Source organism: Herpailurus yagouaroundi, unplaced genomic scaffold (genome assembly GCF_014898765.1).
Source record: "Herpailurus yagouaroundi ecotype Mexico unplaced genomic scaffold, PumYag 161, whole genome shotgun sequence".
Taxonomy (NCBI): Eukaryota; Metazoa; Chordata; class Mammalia; order Carnivora; family Felidae; genus Herpailurus; species Herpailurus yagouaroundi.
This window is the reverse complement of record NW_024412402.1, coordinates 11,407,011-11,421,243: the sequence shown is the minus strand read 5'-3', so window position 1 is coordinate 11,421,243 and position 14,233 is coordinate 11,407,011. Positions and strand designations below refer to the sequence as shown.

Genomic DNA, 14,233 nt, shown 5'->3' with positions numbered 1-14,233 from the left:
CCCCCCCCCCCCCCCCCCCCCCCCCCCCCCCCCCCCCAAGTAGCCGAGGAGCCTGCCATTTCTGTGGTCACAGTGCCACCTGTTAGCTATACATGGAATAGCAGGGAGGAGTTGTCCAGCATACAGACCTTCCAGACTACTGGCATCCATTCATTCATTCAACAAATACTTACTCAGCACCTGCTGTGGGACAGGCATTATTTCAGAGGCTGAGTACACAGTAGTGAACAAAACAGACTAAAAGCGCTGCCCCTACGGCACTCGCAATCTAGTGGGGGAAACAAATAATAAAGGCCAACACATACAACATACAGTCTGTTAGAGGGGTAAGCACCGGGAGAAAAATCAGGAGGCAGGTGGGCAACGCCCAGTGATTGTAGATAGGATGGTCAGACACAACCTCACTGAGACACTGGACATTTGAGTCAAGTCTGGGAGGAGATGAGGAGAGAGCCGTGTGGAAATCCGGGGAGGAACATTCTAAACAGAAGAAACAGCAAGTGCCCAGGTCGAGCCATGCCTGTTGTGTCTGAGGAACAGAAAGGGGCCAGGAAGAATTAAATGGGGGGTGTGGGACAGTGGTAGGAGGTGGGACCAGATCCTATGGGACCTCTGAGGCCACTGCAAGGGCTTCTGTCCTGTGAAGTAGGACCTCACTGCAGGGTTCTGAGCAGAAAATACCATAATCCAACTTGCATTTTAAAAGGATCTCTCTGATGGGGCGCCTGGGTGGCTCAGTCGGTTGGGCGTCCAACTTCGGCCCAGGTCATGATCTCACGGTTCGTGGGTTCGAGCCCCGCGTCGGGCTGTGCTGACAGCTCCGAGCCTGGAGCCTGCTTCGGATTCTGTGTCTCCCCCTCTCTCTGCCCCTTCCCTACTCACGTTCTGTCTCTTTCTGTCTCTCAAAAATAAACAAACATTGGGAAAAAAAATTAAAAATAAATAAATAAATAAAAGGATCTCTCTGGGCACTGAGTTGAGAATAAACTGAGGGGAGCACGGGTGGAAACAAGGGCACTGTCAGGAGGCGACTGCAAGCTCCAAGCAGGAGACGGTGGTGGCTTGGCTGGGGGTACCTAAGGGGACAAATGGGGAGAAGTGGCAGGATTTCTTGGGATGCAAGAGAAGGAGGAGTCAAGGCTGATCCTGAGGGTTTGGCCTAAACGACAGAGAGAACAGCATTGCCCTTACTGAGATGTGAGATTGGCACATCTCCCTTGATGGCAGGTAGTGGGAGCTTTGTTTGGTACTTGTCAGGTCAGAGTTGCCTATTAAGGGACAGGGGGATGAATGAATTTGGAGCTAAGGGGAGAGGGCCTGCCTGGAGCTATAATCTGAGAGTCATCAGCACTTGGGTGACATTTAAAGCCATAAGACTGGACGAGATCCAAGTGGGTAGAAAGAAAAGTGAAGGGACCAGGGACGGAGTCAGGGAGCCCTCAACTACTCTGTGTCAGCCAGATGCCACAGAAAAGCGCAAGAGAGAGAGGAGGGGGCTGCAAAGGGAGAGAACCAGGAAGGCTGGTGTCCCAGGACCCAAGCCAAGAAAGAGGAAGGAGTGAGCAACCACGTCAAAAGCTGCTGATCCTCAAGTCAGGGCTGAGAAAGGTCTACTGGCTCCGGGACGCAGAGAAGAACAATTCCGGAGACAGAGTGGGGACCAAAGCTTGCTAGCAGGACGTGCAAGCAAGAATGAAAGGGGACATATGGGGGACAAGTAGAGACAATCCTTTTGTGGGGTATATATATATATATATATATATATATATATATAAAAGGGAGGAGGGAGATTAAAAGGTAGCTGGGGGTGGGGTCAAGAGGCTTGGGAGGGTGGTTTTAAGGTGGGAAAAATTAGAATTTGCTTGAAAGCGATGAGGGTGACTGGGTAGAGAGGGGAAAGCTGTTGAGGGAGAATGTAGGGATGAATCACAAGAACAAGGGCACTGTCCTTGAGCAGGGAAAAAGGGATGAGATCCAGTTGTCCATCCCAATGAGATACCACCTCACACCCCCTGGAATGGCTAGACTCAAAAGACAGGGGCGTCTGGATGGCTCAGGCGGTCAAGCACCCGACCTCGGCTTAGGTCATGATCTCACAGTTTGTGGGTTCGAGCCCCGCGTTGGGCTCCGCGCTGACAGTTCAGAGCCTGGAGCCTGCTTCGGATTCTGTGTGTGTGTGTGTGTGTGTGTGTGTGTGTGTGTGTGTGTGTGTGTGTCTTTCTCTCTGCCCCTCTTCCACTTGTGTTCTCTCTCTCTCTCTCTCAAAAAAAAAAAAAGGACAGTGACAAGTGTTGGCGAGGACATAGAGAAATCGAAACCCTTGTATACCATTAGTGGGAAGATAAAATGGCACAGCCACTTTGGAAAACGATTGAGCAGTTTCCTCAAAAAGCTAAACATGGAGTTCGTATATGCCCAGCAATGGCACTCCCGGGTATACCCACGAGAAATAAAGACCTACGGCCACATGAAAATGTGTACACAAATGTTCACAGAAACGTTGTTCACGATGGCCAAAAAAGGGGCCACCCAAATGTCCATCAGCTAACGAGTGGCTAGACAAAATGTGGTCTGTTCATACTGGAATATTATCCGGTCATAAAAAAAGGAAGGAAGTACTGATATACTGAGACATGCTACAACGTGGATTAACCTTGGCAATATTATGCTAAGTGAAAGAAGCCAGATACCAAAGGCTATTGTATGATTCTGTTTATATGAAATGTCCAGGATAGGTGAATTCACAGACACAGACTTCTCCATGCAGAGGGTAGATTCGTGTTTGCCTGGGGCTGGGGAGAGGGAGAATGGGGCGTGACTGCTAATGGATATGGAGAGATTAAGAATGTTCTGGAATTAGGTAGCCATGATGTTTGCACGACTCCGCGAATATGCTAAAGGCCACTGAAGTGTATGCTTTAAAAGGGTGAATTTTACGCTTTGTAATTTATAGCTCAGTAATAATTTCTTCAAAGATCTGGTTGTGTAGATTAGAGGGGCCGCCCTGGCCCGGGGAAAGAGACAGAAGACTTGGGCACTGACGCAGGTGGGCAGGTGGGTGTGGTGTGGGCGACTGTGGGCATTCTCTCTGGGTGGCTTCTCTTTTCTCAGAGACCCAGGAAGAGAGGCCATCGGCCAAGAGTGAAGAGGGGGGCTCCAGCAAGAGAGAAGGCTCAAAATGACTGCCTAGGAGACAGAGAGAAACTGAACGGACTGGGAACATTTAGTAGGATTGCAGGGCAGCACTGAGGTCCACGTGAGGGAGGCAGAGGAACCCGAAGTGTGCTGGGGTGGGGGTGGGGGTGGGGGTGGGGGTGTCCCACCCCATGTGTTCCCCCAGCATTGACAGTGCGGAGACCTGGGCTACAGGCACTGTGCTCCCCACGCGACATGGCTCTGGTCCCTGAACACGCACGTACATACACGGGGGTTTGCATCAACAAACACTAAAGATGCCCACACGTTCGCCCTCACAATTTTAAATGCACATTCCCCTTCAGTCTGCCACTCCTCTAGGGGCACATGGCCTCAGAAACAGCCGCAGGTAGATGCAAGATGTATGTATGATGATGTTTCAGGCAGCATTATTAGTAATAGCAAAAAATTGGAAACCACCCGCATGTCCATTACTGGGGAAGCAGTGAAATAAATTCTGGTCCGCCGTGTTGCCGCGATAGAGACAACGGAGGAGCCCATACGTGTAACATGGAAGGATTTCTGAGACGCTTGGTTAAGTGGAAAAAGTCAAGTTGCGGAATAATGTGTGTGATATTATGTAACTGTCTTCTCTTTTTTGTGTGTGAACAAAAATGGTATTTATGTGTGCGTATTTACGTTATTACAATACAGAAAAGGTCTAGAAAGGATGCAGTTTAGACTGTTAGTTGTGTTTAGTCCTGAGGAGTAGGTTTTGGGAAAGGAGTTGAGGGGAGTTAAGGGGTTGAAAGGGTTGTAGAGGGGACTTTCACTGTTTATTTTATATGTTCCTATCTTTTTTTTAAATTTGTGACATGAAGCATAGGTGCTTTTTTTTTTTCTTTTTAAATTTTAGAGAGAGAGATCGCAAGCAAGAGAGGGGCAGAGAGAGAGGAAGAGAGAAAATCTCAAGCCCCAACACGGGACTTGATCTCACAACTCTGGGATCATGACCTGAGGCAAAATCAAGAGTCCAACTCAACCGACTGAGCCCCCCAGGCCCCTAAACGCTTTTGCAATGTAAAAAGAATCACTGTGGCTCCCTCCCCCACTCATAGGTCCACTCCTCCCCAGGCCAGCGTCCTGCCAGCCCAGGCAATTCTGTGTCCCTGGAGGCAGTGGCCAGTCCCACCAGAGCATGGCCGGGTCCTGAACAGCTTTCCCTGTGCCCGGCCCTCCCCACCTCGAGGCAGGGGAGAGCAAGCAGGCAGGGGAGAGCAGGAAACACCTCCCCTTCCCACCCTGCCCTCTTCTCCTCCACAGCTGTTCCTCTCCGGCCACTTTCCAGGGAGGAAGGTATCTATCTCATCAATGCACCAAACAAAAGGCACCAAAGGCCAGGGAGGCTGCCACCATAACGGTAATAGCAAGTGCCTATATAGCATTTACTGTATACCAGGCACTATTCTAAACAGTCCACATAGGAACTCAGAACAACCCGATGGATTCCGTACTACGGCGCCCTTCCCTTCATAGCAGTTTTTAAACAAGCAAACAAGAAGGCTGCACAAAAGGCTAAATCCTCGGCCCCAGGTGCCACAGCCCCCAGGTGGAATCACACGCTGACCCTGGGGAACTGCCACCACCCTGGGAATCCACAGTCCAGGCCGGCCTCCTCCTCCTCCTGCTTCACTCCCTCCCCCCAGCCCCCGAAGCTCTGGGTCCTGGGACGTTCTGAGAGGGCCATATGCCCTCCGCCAGGGCAAGGCTGTGGCTTTCTCAACCCAGACGCCAGCATTTACGCACGCGTGGCACATTGCTGGTGCCCATCTCGTGCACAGGGAGTGCTCAACGTGCATTTGCTGAATTAATTGCTCTGTGCTCCCCCACCCCCACCCCACAGCGTCCCCTTGGGCCTTGCCCTCTGAGCCTTGGTTTCCTCATCTATCAAATGAGCAGGTGCACTAGATGGCGTCTGACAACAACTTTGGGACCAGCATTAAGGTGTTGCTAAGAGAAGCCAGCGCTTATCCCAAGAGGACGACTCAAACGGTGGGACGCGAGGATCAGGATGGGAAGGTCGGACATCTTACATGATGCCTTCCCTCCTGGGCGTTCAGGCCAACTGGGAACGTGGGTTTCACCCAACCACAAGTGTAGACAGGCACCTCACCTGACATTCTCCTATCTAACAAGACTCAAGCTCCTCTAGGAGACAACTGCCTCGCACAGGCCCAGGCACTGGTCCACGGGCTCTGCAGGGGACACCCCTGCCCAGCCGGGTGCCAGGGAAACCAGGAAGCTTCTCCTGTCCCCTGAGTTGAAAATCGTGGCACCCAGGTGGCCACCACAGGTGAAGGAGAGCGCACATCAATTCGGGCCACAGGTGGTAGCTCCGTGGGGCACAGCTGGCCAGGTGAGTCTATCTCTGATTCACAGACACAGGGGAGGTTGAGGTCCAAAGCAGGGTCTCCCGAAGTCTCCATGGGCTGCGCCAGCCAGAGGAAACCCTCTTCCAGTCCTTGTTTACCCAGATTGGAAAGTGCCAGGGCAACCTCAGGGAACAAAGAAGGAGGGGAGCTAACCCTATGTGTCAGGCACTTTCACACATCAGTTCACAGGTGCCCCGCATGGTACCGACACCCTTTCTTCACAGATGAGGACACTGAGGCCCAGAGAAGCCAGTGACAGGGCCTACGTCCCCAGCTGGAGCCTAAACTCACATCCTGAAGGCCAAATCCCACGCCTCTCCACACTGTTCCATCAGCTTTCGGTGAGCAAGGGATTCTGGGCTGGGACTCGAATGGAGCCCCAGCCCTGGCCTTCCAGCCTCAGCTCTGGAGCCAACCCTCAGTTCTGAGGAGTGGCCTCGGGTCCGTCCAAGGAGTCCTGGGCCAGATCCCAACGGTGGGCTCACTCAGTTCCAGAGCTTCCACCTCCAAGTCCTGCATGGCCCCCATCATTTATAACCGGTCCACTCATTTCTCAACAGAGCCTCCTAGCAAAGCGAGAATATCACTCAGCATCACACAGTCAGACAACAGCAGGTCTCGGCCTTCAAAGGAGGTCCAGGTGACCCAGCAAAAAATAAGGGGGGTGGGCCTCTTGCCCTCACATGCACCAGAGGTCACCCTTCGAGTATTTCCTTTTCCCTTCCCTGGGGCATATTCTGGAGCTCTGTGTGCGTGCGCTGGGCCCTGATCCCCTCACAAAGTGCCGGGCAGGCCCAAGGTCCCTGGCACAACTCCAGGCTGCCGGCAGACCCATGACCAATGTGTGGACATCAGGAAAGCTGTCCCTCCCGCCTGCTTCATGCCACACAGCCACCTTGAGATACGTCAACTCCCCCATACAGGGCTCGGGCTAGAAGTGCCCCTGGCCCTCACCCTCCCCTACTGCACCCCTCCTCCGCAGTCCTGGGCTGCTTACAGGTAGCCCCATCCCCCTGGGCTGCCAGCTGAGCGGATCCAACAGACAGATGAACAGGCAGCCTTTCCCCAGCTGCCTCCTGGGGCCTGTTTCTGGGCCAGAGGCCAGACAGGAGCTTTTCCTGGAACCTCTAGGGCACAGAGATGCTGAGAAACCAGGGGGAGGGAAGAACTGGACAGGAAGAGGCAGAACAAGTGGAGGTGGGGAGAGGGTGTTACCCGACCCATGTGGGCCATCCATGTCCCCCCTCCTCCCCAGCCTTCCTGGCAAGTTGCTACCTCCCTGTCCATGGACAGGAAAAACGCCCACCACCCCTCCCTGGAAAGCCACCCGAATTCTGAGGCCTGATTCGGTTCTACCCCCTTGGAGCTCTGTGCCTGCTGCAGGCTGGCAGGGGCTCCTAGAATTCCTGTAGCAGCCCTGCAGCCTCAGACTAACTCAGATGTGGGTCAGAGATGAGATCCCCACCCTGTCCTGTCTCCCGGAGGCCAGTTCCAAGCTTGTCAGACAAAATCACAGAGTATCCAGGGAGCACTGCAAGCCATTAAAGGGATTGGTTAGGGAGCTGTATCTGAGTGTGTGTGTGTGTGTGTGTGTGTGTGTGTGTGTGTGTGTGTGTGGTGGGCCTGACCTCCCTCTCTACTGCCCAGGGGTGGGCAAGTCCCTTTCCCCTCAGAGCAGCCCAAACAAAGCAGGGCTCTTGCCAGAGCCTTCTAGGGCACCAAGTGGAGAGGAGGTCACAGGGACAGGACAGAGGCCCTCTGTGAGCTCTTGATCCTGCCAGGTCAGACCCCCGCTCTGACCCCAACTGCCATGACTGTCCAAGCCCAGCTGCTGAGGAGGGATTGGGGCAGAGGGGCCTCGCAGACCTGCCTCAACTCCTTCCTGCCTTGCAGATGCCCCATCCCTCTCCCAGGGCCCTGGCCCCTCTCCTAGGGCAAAAGGGCAGCCTCCGACAGCCTCCCTGGAGGACTGGAACCTTCTGTGGTTCATTCACTGCCAGCCGACCTGGCTACTTTCACCTACCACACAGCTCGGAGCTCTCCCCAAAACATGAGGCCTCAAAGTCTGACCTACAGTCTATCACTCACCTGCAGGAATCTCCAAGCTCTTGCAGCTGCAAGTTTTCAGGCTGAGGGCCCCCAAAGGCCCTCTGTCCACTTGCAGAAACTGGAGCAGAGCCACGTCTCCACAGACCAGCATGCGAGCTCCCCTGGTCAGCTCAGAGGCACCCTGCCACCTTCCTGGGCCCCTGGGAGCCCGAGGCAACTTGCCATCCATCCATCTAACAAACACACATTCCCTGATAGTGCCAGGCCTTAGGGATCCTGAGAGGGACCCATTTTGTCCTTCTTCTTCCTCCCAGGGTAAGAAGGAATCTCAGAAAAGGAGCGGTTTCCAAAGATTATTCTAAGACAGTGCTGACCAATGGAACTTGCTGTCATGATGCTAATGTTCCATATCTGCACTGTTCAGTACATCAGTAGCCCCTAACCACAGTGAACACTGAGCATCTGAAATGTGGCTATGTGGGACAGTTGGTTAAGCGTCTGACTTTGGCTCGGGTCATGATCTCACGGTTCGTGAGTTTAAGCCCCGCGGTGGACTGTGCTCACAGCTCAGAGCCTGGACCCTCTTCGGATTCTGTGTCTCCTTTCCTCTCTCTGCCCCTCCCCCATTCTCTCTCTCCCTCTCTCTCTCTCTCACTCAAAAATAAATAAACATTTAAAAAAATGAAATGTGGCTAACGTGACTGAGGAACTGAATTTCTAATTTTCCTTAAGTTTATTTATTTAAATGTAACTGGGGCGCCTGGGTGGCTCAGTCGGTTGAGCGTCCGACTTTGGCTCAGGTCATGATCTCGCGGTCCATGAGTTCGAGCCCCGCGTCAGGCTCTGTGCTGACCACTCAGAGCCTGGAGCCTGTTTCAGATTCTGTGTCTCCCTCTCTCTGACCCTCCCCCGTTCATGCTCTGTCTCTCTCTGTCTCAAAAATAAATAAACGTTAAAAAAAAATTTAAATGTAACCAACTAACAGCTACTATATTGGATTGGACAGCACAGTCCTAGGAGCTATGGGAGCATAGAGGGGTAAGGGGAGGCTTCAGGGAGGAGACAACATTTGGTGGGGCCAGGTGGAACTCCAGAATGTTCTTTCAACAAGTATTTACTGACAGCCAAAAAGGGCCAAACATTGATGATACAGCAATAGACACACAAGTTGGGAAGTGAAACTAAAACCAGGTAATAATGGGAACCAAGTGTAGGGTACTGCATAAAGGAGGACCCCATCTCAGACAGTATAAATCAGGGAAGACTTCCTAGAGAAAGTAGTTTCTAAGCTGAGGCCTAGGGGAAGACTATTCCAAAAAGGAAAAAATCACTTGTGCAAAGGCCCTGAGGCAACAGAAAGCCTGGTGAGGATTATGGAGAATAGGAAAGCTCTCACACAGGCAGCAGCCAGAATGGCCCCACAGCACAGCTCCACACTGGTGGCCAACCAACTCACTCATCATTCTTCTCAGATGTCCACTGGAATGCACCCAGCCCCAGCCAGCCCCTTGAGCATATTTTGGAAAATCCTGCCACAGTCTCCAGCCTGACCAAAGGCTCCTCTGACCTCCTGCATCCTCTCTGAGGTCACTACTGGGTGGGGCCTGAGCCCTGATCCCTCCAGGAATTCCTGACTCATCACGGAAAAAACTGAAAAGCCCAGATTTTCTCAAGAATCAGTCCAACATTAAAGGGGGAGGGCAGCTGTGACCCCAGCTCCCGGACACAGGGACAGAGCGGGGGAGGGCAAGGAGCAAATCAGAGACAGAAGAAGATGCAGAAACAGAGACCTGGGCAGAAAGTGAGCCGGAGACTGATAGTAAGTCTACAGAGACAGGAGGTGGTGCTCACAGACACAGGGACAGGCAGCCCAAGCCAGCAGGACAGATAGACAGAGATACACCCACCAGTGACGGCTAACACAAGCCAAAAACAAAGGGCCACTCTTAGGTACACACAGCTGGAGACAGACTGACAGGCTTCCACAGACAGCCAAGGACTAGAGGCAGCCTGTGGACCTGGACGACGGTGGGGCCGGCGCCCCTGGGCACAACCACTGGCTGCACTCTCAGAGCAAGCCATGAGGGGGCGGTGTTGCCCCAGGCACCGCCCACGAGCCAGGAGTCCAGCTTCTCCAAAATGGTCCATGTCAGACTCCCTCCGTCAGAGGCAGCAGACAGGGCATCGGGCTTACTGAAAAGGTGTAAGAGACTTGGATGGGGGACCCAGCGCATGCACACCCTAGCCTGGAGACCCTCCCCTCCTCAACCCAGCATATCCTCAAACCTGCCCCTTCCCTCCCATTCCCCATCTCCAGCCACATCCTCCCTTTCGAGACACCTGCAGAGGAAGCCCAGAGCACCGAAGGGCGGGGCCGGGGGCGCCTGCCGATTTGATTTCCCTGCTCTTGGGGGCACAAACAGATGCTAGGTCTGAGGACCACCCTCAGTTCCTGCCGCAGGGCCTGGTCCCCTCCTCTCCATCTTTCCCAGGAGGCTCTTGGTTTCAAAGCCTCCCTCACATAGATCCAGAGATCTTGGCTGAGCCCGTGCCTGTGAGCAGCCAGCAGGGCTAAAAATACAAGGGGATCCTTCAGCTGCAGTAGCAGAAACTAACATCTGGTACGGTGCTGCAGTCAGCGACAAAGCAGTCCAAGCCTCTGCTCACACCTTTGGAAGGGCCGTTCATAAATCAACGTGACCGAGGAGGAAGGCCACTGCGGAACCACGCCACGTACGAGAACTCTCGATGAGCACCAACACTGTGTCAAACACTGTAGATACTTCGTCTTACCCAATCCTTACAGCAACTCAAATCGTTATGCCCATTTTACAGACAAGAAAGCTCAGAGAAGCTCCCCCTCTGATGATCATTCTGTAGGTGTGGGTATTTCTCAAAGCTCCGTTTCAGGCTTCTCCTCCTCTCCCTGGATGCACATTTCCTGAGCAGCAACATCCATTCCCATGACTCAGCCTGAATTCTCAAACTAAGCCTTTTGCCTCAATCTTTCTCCTCGGTTCCAGACCAGCCTATCCACTTCCTTCTACTCATCTCCTGGATGTCTTCAGGGACCTAACATTGTACATGCCCAACGATGACCCCTGATCTCCATGCCGTGAGTGAACATGGCACACACCCAGCGGCCCTCAGTCAGCCTCCACCACTCCCACCCCAGCCAAGCTCCACGGGGCCTGTTGACTCTGCCCCTGCACCCAAGGGCCAGCGCCACTCTCCAGCCCGGGCCCACCGCCCTCCTTCCCGTCCGCCCATCTCGCATTCCCAGCTGCTCTCTGTTGTTGCTCCTGTCCACACCACAGCCAGACCGGCCTTTTCAAAACCTAAGTGGAGGGGCGCCTGCGTGGCTCACTCGGCTAGGGATCTCGGCTCAGGTCATGATCTCATGGTTCCTGACATTGAGCCCTGCGTCGGGCTTTGAGCCGAACGTGGAGTCTGCTTGGGATTTTCTCTCCCTCTGCCCCTCCCCTGCTCGCTCTTGCTCTCTCTGTCTCTCTAAATAAATAAATAAATAAATGAATGAATGAATGAATGGATGGATGGATTCGCATCACTCCCCCACCCAAACCCCTCCAGTGGCTTTATACCACCCTCAGGGCAAAGTTCAAGGCCTTTGCTGTGGTCTCAGCAGCTGTAATGACCAGCCTCCTGGGAACTCCAGTGTCTGCCTAAACCACGGATAGTACTGAACCCTATACAGGCTGTTTTCCTATACATACACACCTATGATAAAGTTTCGTTTATTAGGTACAGTAAGAGATGAACAACCACAATAAACTAGAACTTCAACACGTTGTCATAAAAAGTATGTGAATGTGGTCTCTTTCTCTCCAAATACCTTATTGCAGCATACACACCCTTCTTGCGTTTTTGTTTTTTTTTTATAAAATGCATTTATTTATTTTCAGAGAGAGAAAGAGAGAAAGCATGAGTCAGGGAGGGGCAGAGAGAGAGGGAGAGAGACAGAATCCCGAGCAGGCTCCATGCTGTCAGCACAGAGCCTGATGCGGGGCTCGAACCGACGAACCATGATGAGATCATGACCTGAGCTGAAATCAAGGGTCAGGCGCTTAACCAGCTGAGCCACCCAGGCGCCCCACACACCCTTGTGATGATGATGGGAGAGGATAAAATGCTCACGTGATGAGGTTGACAGGTGAATGACGTGAGCACTGTGAGGTAACCTTAGGCTATTGACCTTCTGACAACACATCATCTGCTTCCTGATCACAGCTGACATCAGCAACTGAGACCTCGGATAAGGAGTGACTACTGAACAGTTCTCTCCCTGCCCCCAGGAAGGCGTCCCTCTCCCCTCCTCCCCCAGATCCACTTGCTCTAGCACCCAGCCCTGGCATCCTGGTCTGAGGAGCCTTAGGCCGGAAGTCCTGTCTTTGACTTGTTTTATGGCCTTGCACTTCCCCTCTCAGGGCCTCATCTCCCCTTCAGTGAAAAGAAGTGGGTCAACCGTGACCTGAGGTCTCTTCTGAGACTCTGAGGTCTCTTCCAGCTGTTAGATCCTGTATTTGTTTGCCGGGGCTGCTCTAATCAGTACCAGGGACTGGGGCTGCTTCAAGAGAAATTTAGTTCCTCACAGGTCTTCTCGTTTTACCTTGACCACATCTATAAAGGCCCTATCTCCAAACACAATCACATTCCCTGGTACAGGGGTGAGGAGCTCATCATAGGAAATTTTAGGCGGACACAATTCAAACCATAACAGATCCCAAAGAGGCGATGTCGTTACCCTCACTGAGTCTCAGGGCAATGGTGAGGGACTACTAAGATCCAATGTCTAACGCTGAGCACATGACTGGTATGCAATAACAGTAGCTGTCATAATCGGTCGCTGATGGTGATTGCCAATGACGATGGCAATGACATTGGGCCAGGTCTCTGGATTGGCCTAACCACAGTAATGGTGCCCTTACTTGTGTGCCTCTGGGGAAAGCTTTGTGTGAAGGTTTATGTGTGCATCCTGGGTCTCCTATGTTTACCATCCCTCCGGTCAGGTGAGGAGCTCGCAGAGGGCAGCCCCCAGGCTCTGGCCTCACGCTTCCGACCACGTGTGCCCAGCATCCCCCATACAGGGGTGATCACTGACCCACTCCCAGGCACAGTGGTGGTGGCAGTCAAGCAGGGCAGGTGATGTGTTCCAGGAAGAGGGATGAGTTCAGAGGACTGCAAGAAACCAAAAGGTCTGGGTACGGAGCATCCAGGGAAGGGAGGGCCCTGGAGGTCGTAGGAGGGGTTTGCATTTTTTCCTGACAGCAACGGGGCCCCATTGATGGGTTTTCAGCAGGGAGAGGTGTGATCCGAGAAGCAGATGGGAGAGGTCGGGATGGGGTGGGGCAGGACCAGAGGAGACAGCACCCGCCCTGGGAGCTCCAGGGAGGAGTGTCCAGGAGAGAAGTGAGGGGGTGTGGAGACGCAGGCACAGCAGGGAGAAGAGGGGCCGCTGGATCTGTGAGACGCTGAGGAGGAAAAGGTTCGGGCTCGGTGACGGATGGAAAGAGGACGGGGGAGGAAGGGAAGTACCATGGGCGATTCCAGGTCAGACAGGAATTGAGTGTTGAGATGAGGGAAGGCTGGCAGTGGGACAGGTAGGGGAAGAAAATCAGGAATTGAGTTTTGGACACACCTCGTATGAGATCCCTGTGAGATATCCAAGGGGAAGTGTCGGGCAGGCGGGCGGCTGCATGGGACGTCTGGAATGCTCAAGTGATTTCTAGGCGGGACTTCACACCCAGGTAAAGACCATGAAATGTCAGTGAAGGAGACTGGCCCACTGCCCAAGGGTATGCTTTCTCCAGCAGTGCTCAGGGGCCAGCACGGGCCAGAGGGCAGCTGAGTCCACAGGGCTGCCCACCCCACCCCCAGCCCCTTCTGTTCGGTCTGCCTTCCTTAGGGGTGAGCGATCAAGGGACGGAGTGGCTTTCCTGTGTCCCGCTCCACACAGGGCAGACCGTGGCCTCAGTGGGCCAAGTAGAAGGGTGTCCACAGGTGGGAGTCAATGCCTTGGGGGGAAGGGTCTCCATGGGTACTACTGGGGACCACTCACTTCGGTCCCTTCCCTCCTCCCCCCACCCCACCCCCCACACACACACCCAGGACTGTGGTCCACTCTCAGAGTGCCATTGTCCCTGGGAAGTAGAAAACAGCCCAGAGAGGGAGGGAGGGAAGGGGGTTTTGGAGCACAAGCGTGAGAAGGGAGAGAAAAGCAAGCCTGAGGAACAGCGAGCTGGTTGGAAAGGATTCCTGCCCCAAGGCAATCTAGGCCTGGGGGTTGGCTCAGCAGGAGCAGCAAAAGGGCAAAGTGGTAAAAGGCAGTTTAGAGTTCAGCAAGAGGATGGTAGAAATGATGTAACCCCAGCAGATTAGAAAGGAAAATGAACACAGGAGGGGATTAAAAAGAAAACAGAAGTCCTAACGACATTTTTTAACAAACTCTTGGGGGCGCCCGGGTGGCTCAGTCGGCTAAGTGTCCAACTCTTGGTTTTGACCCAGGTCATGGTCTCCTGGTTCATGGGTTTGAGCCGAGTCAGGACGGGGAGGGGCCTCGGAGCTGACAGGGCAGGGCATGTTTGGGATTCTCTCTCTCT

The 14,233-nt window shown here is 53.5% G+C and overlaps 1 long non-coding RNA gene across 1 annotated transcript; it reads right to left on the bottom strand.

The window, feature by feature from the left end:
- Nucleotides 1–7,052: 7,052 nt before the first annotated feature.
- Nucleotides 7,053–11,475, bottom strand: LOC121035246 (uncharacterized). The gene is made up of 3 exons (XR_005792821.1): nucleotides 11,288–11,475; nucleotides 9,855–9,857; nucleotides 7,053–7,063 (listed from the first exon to the last, which is right to left on the bottom strand). It is a non-coding gene; the product is annotated as an uncharacterized LOC121035246 (long non-coding RNA).
- Nucleotides 11,476–14,233: the final 2,758 nt, after the last annotated feature.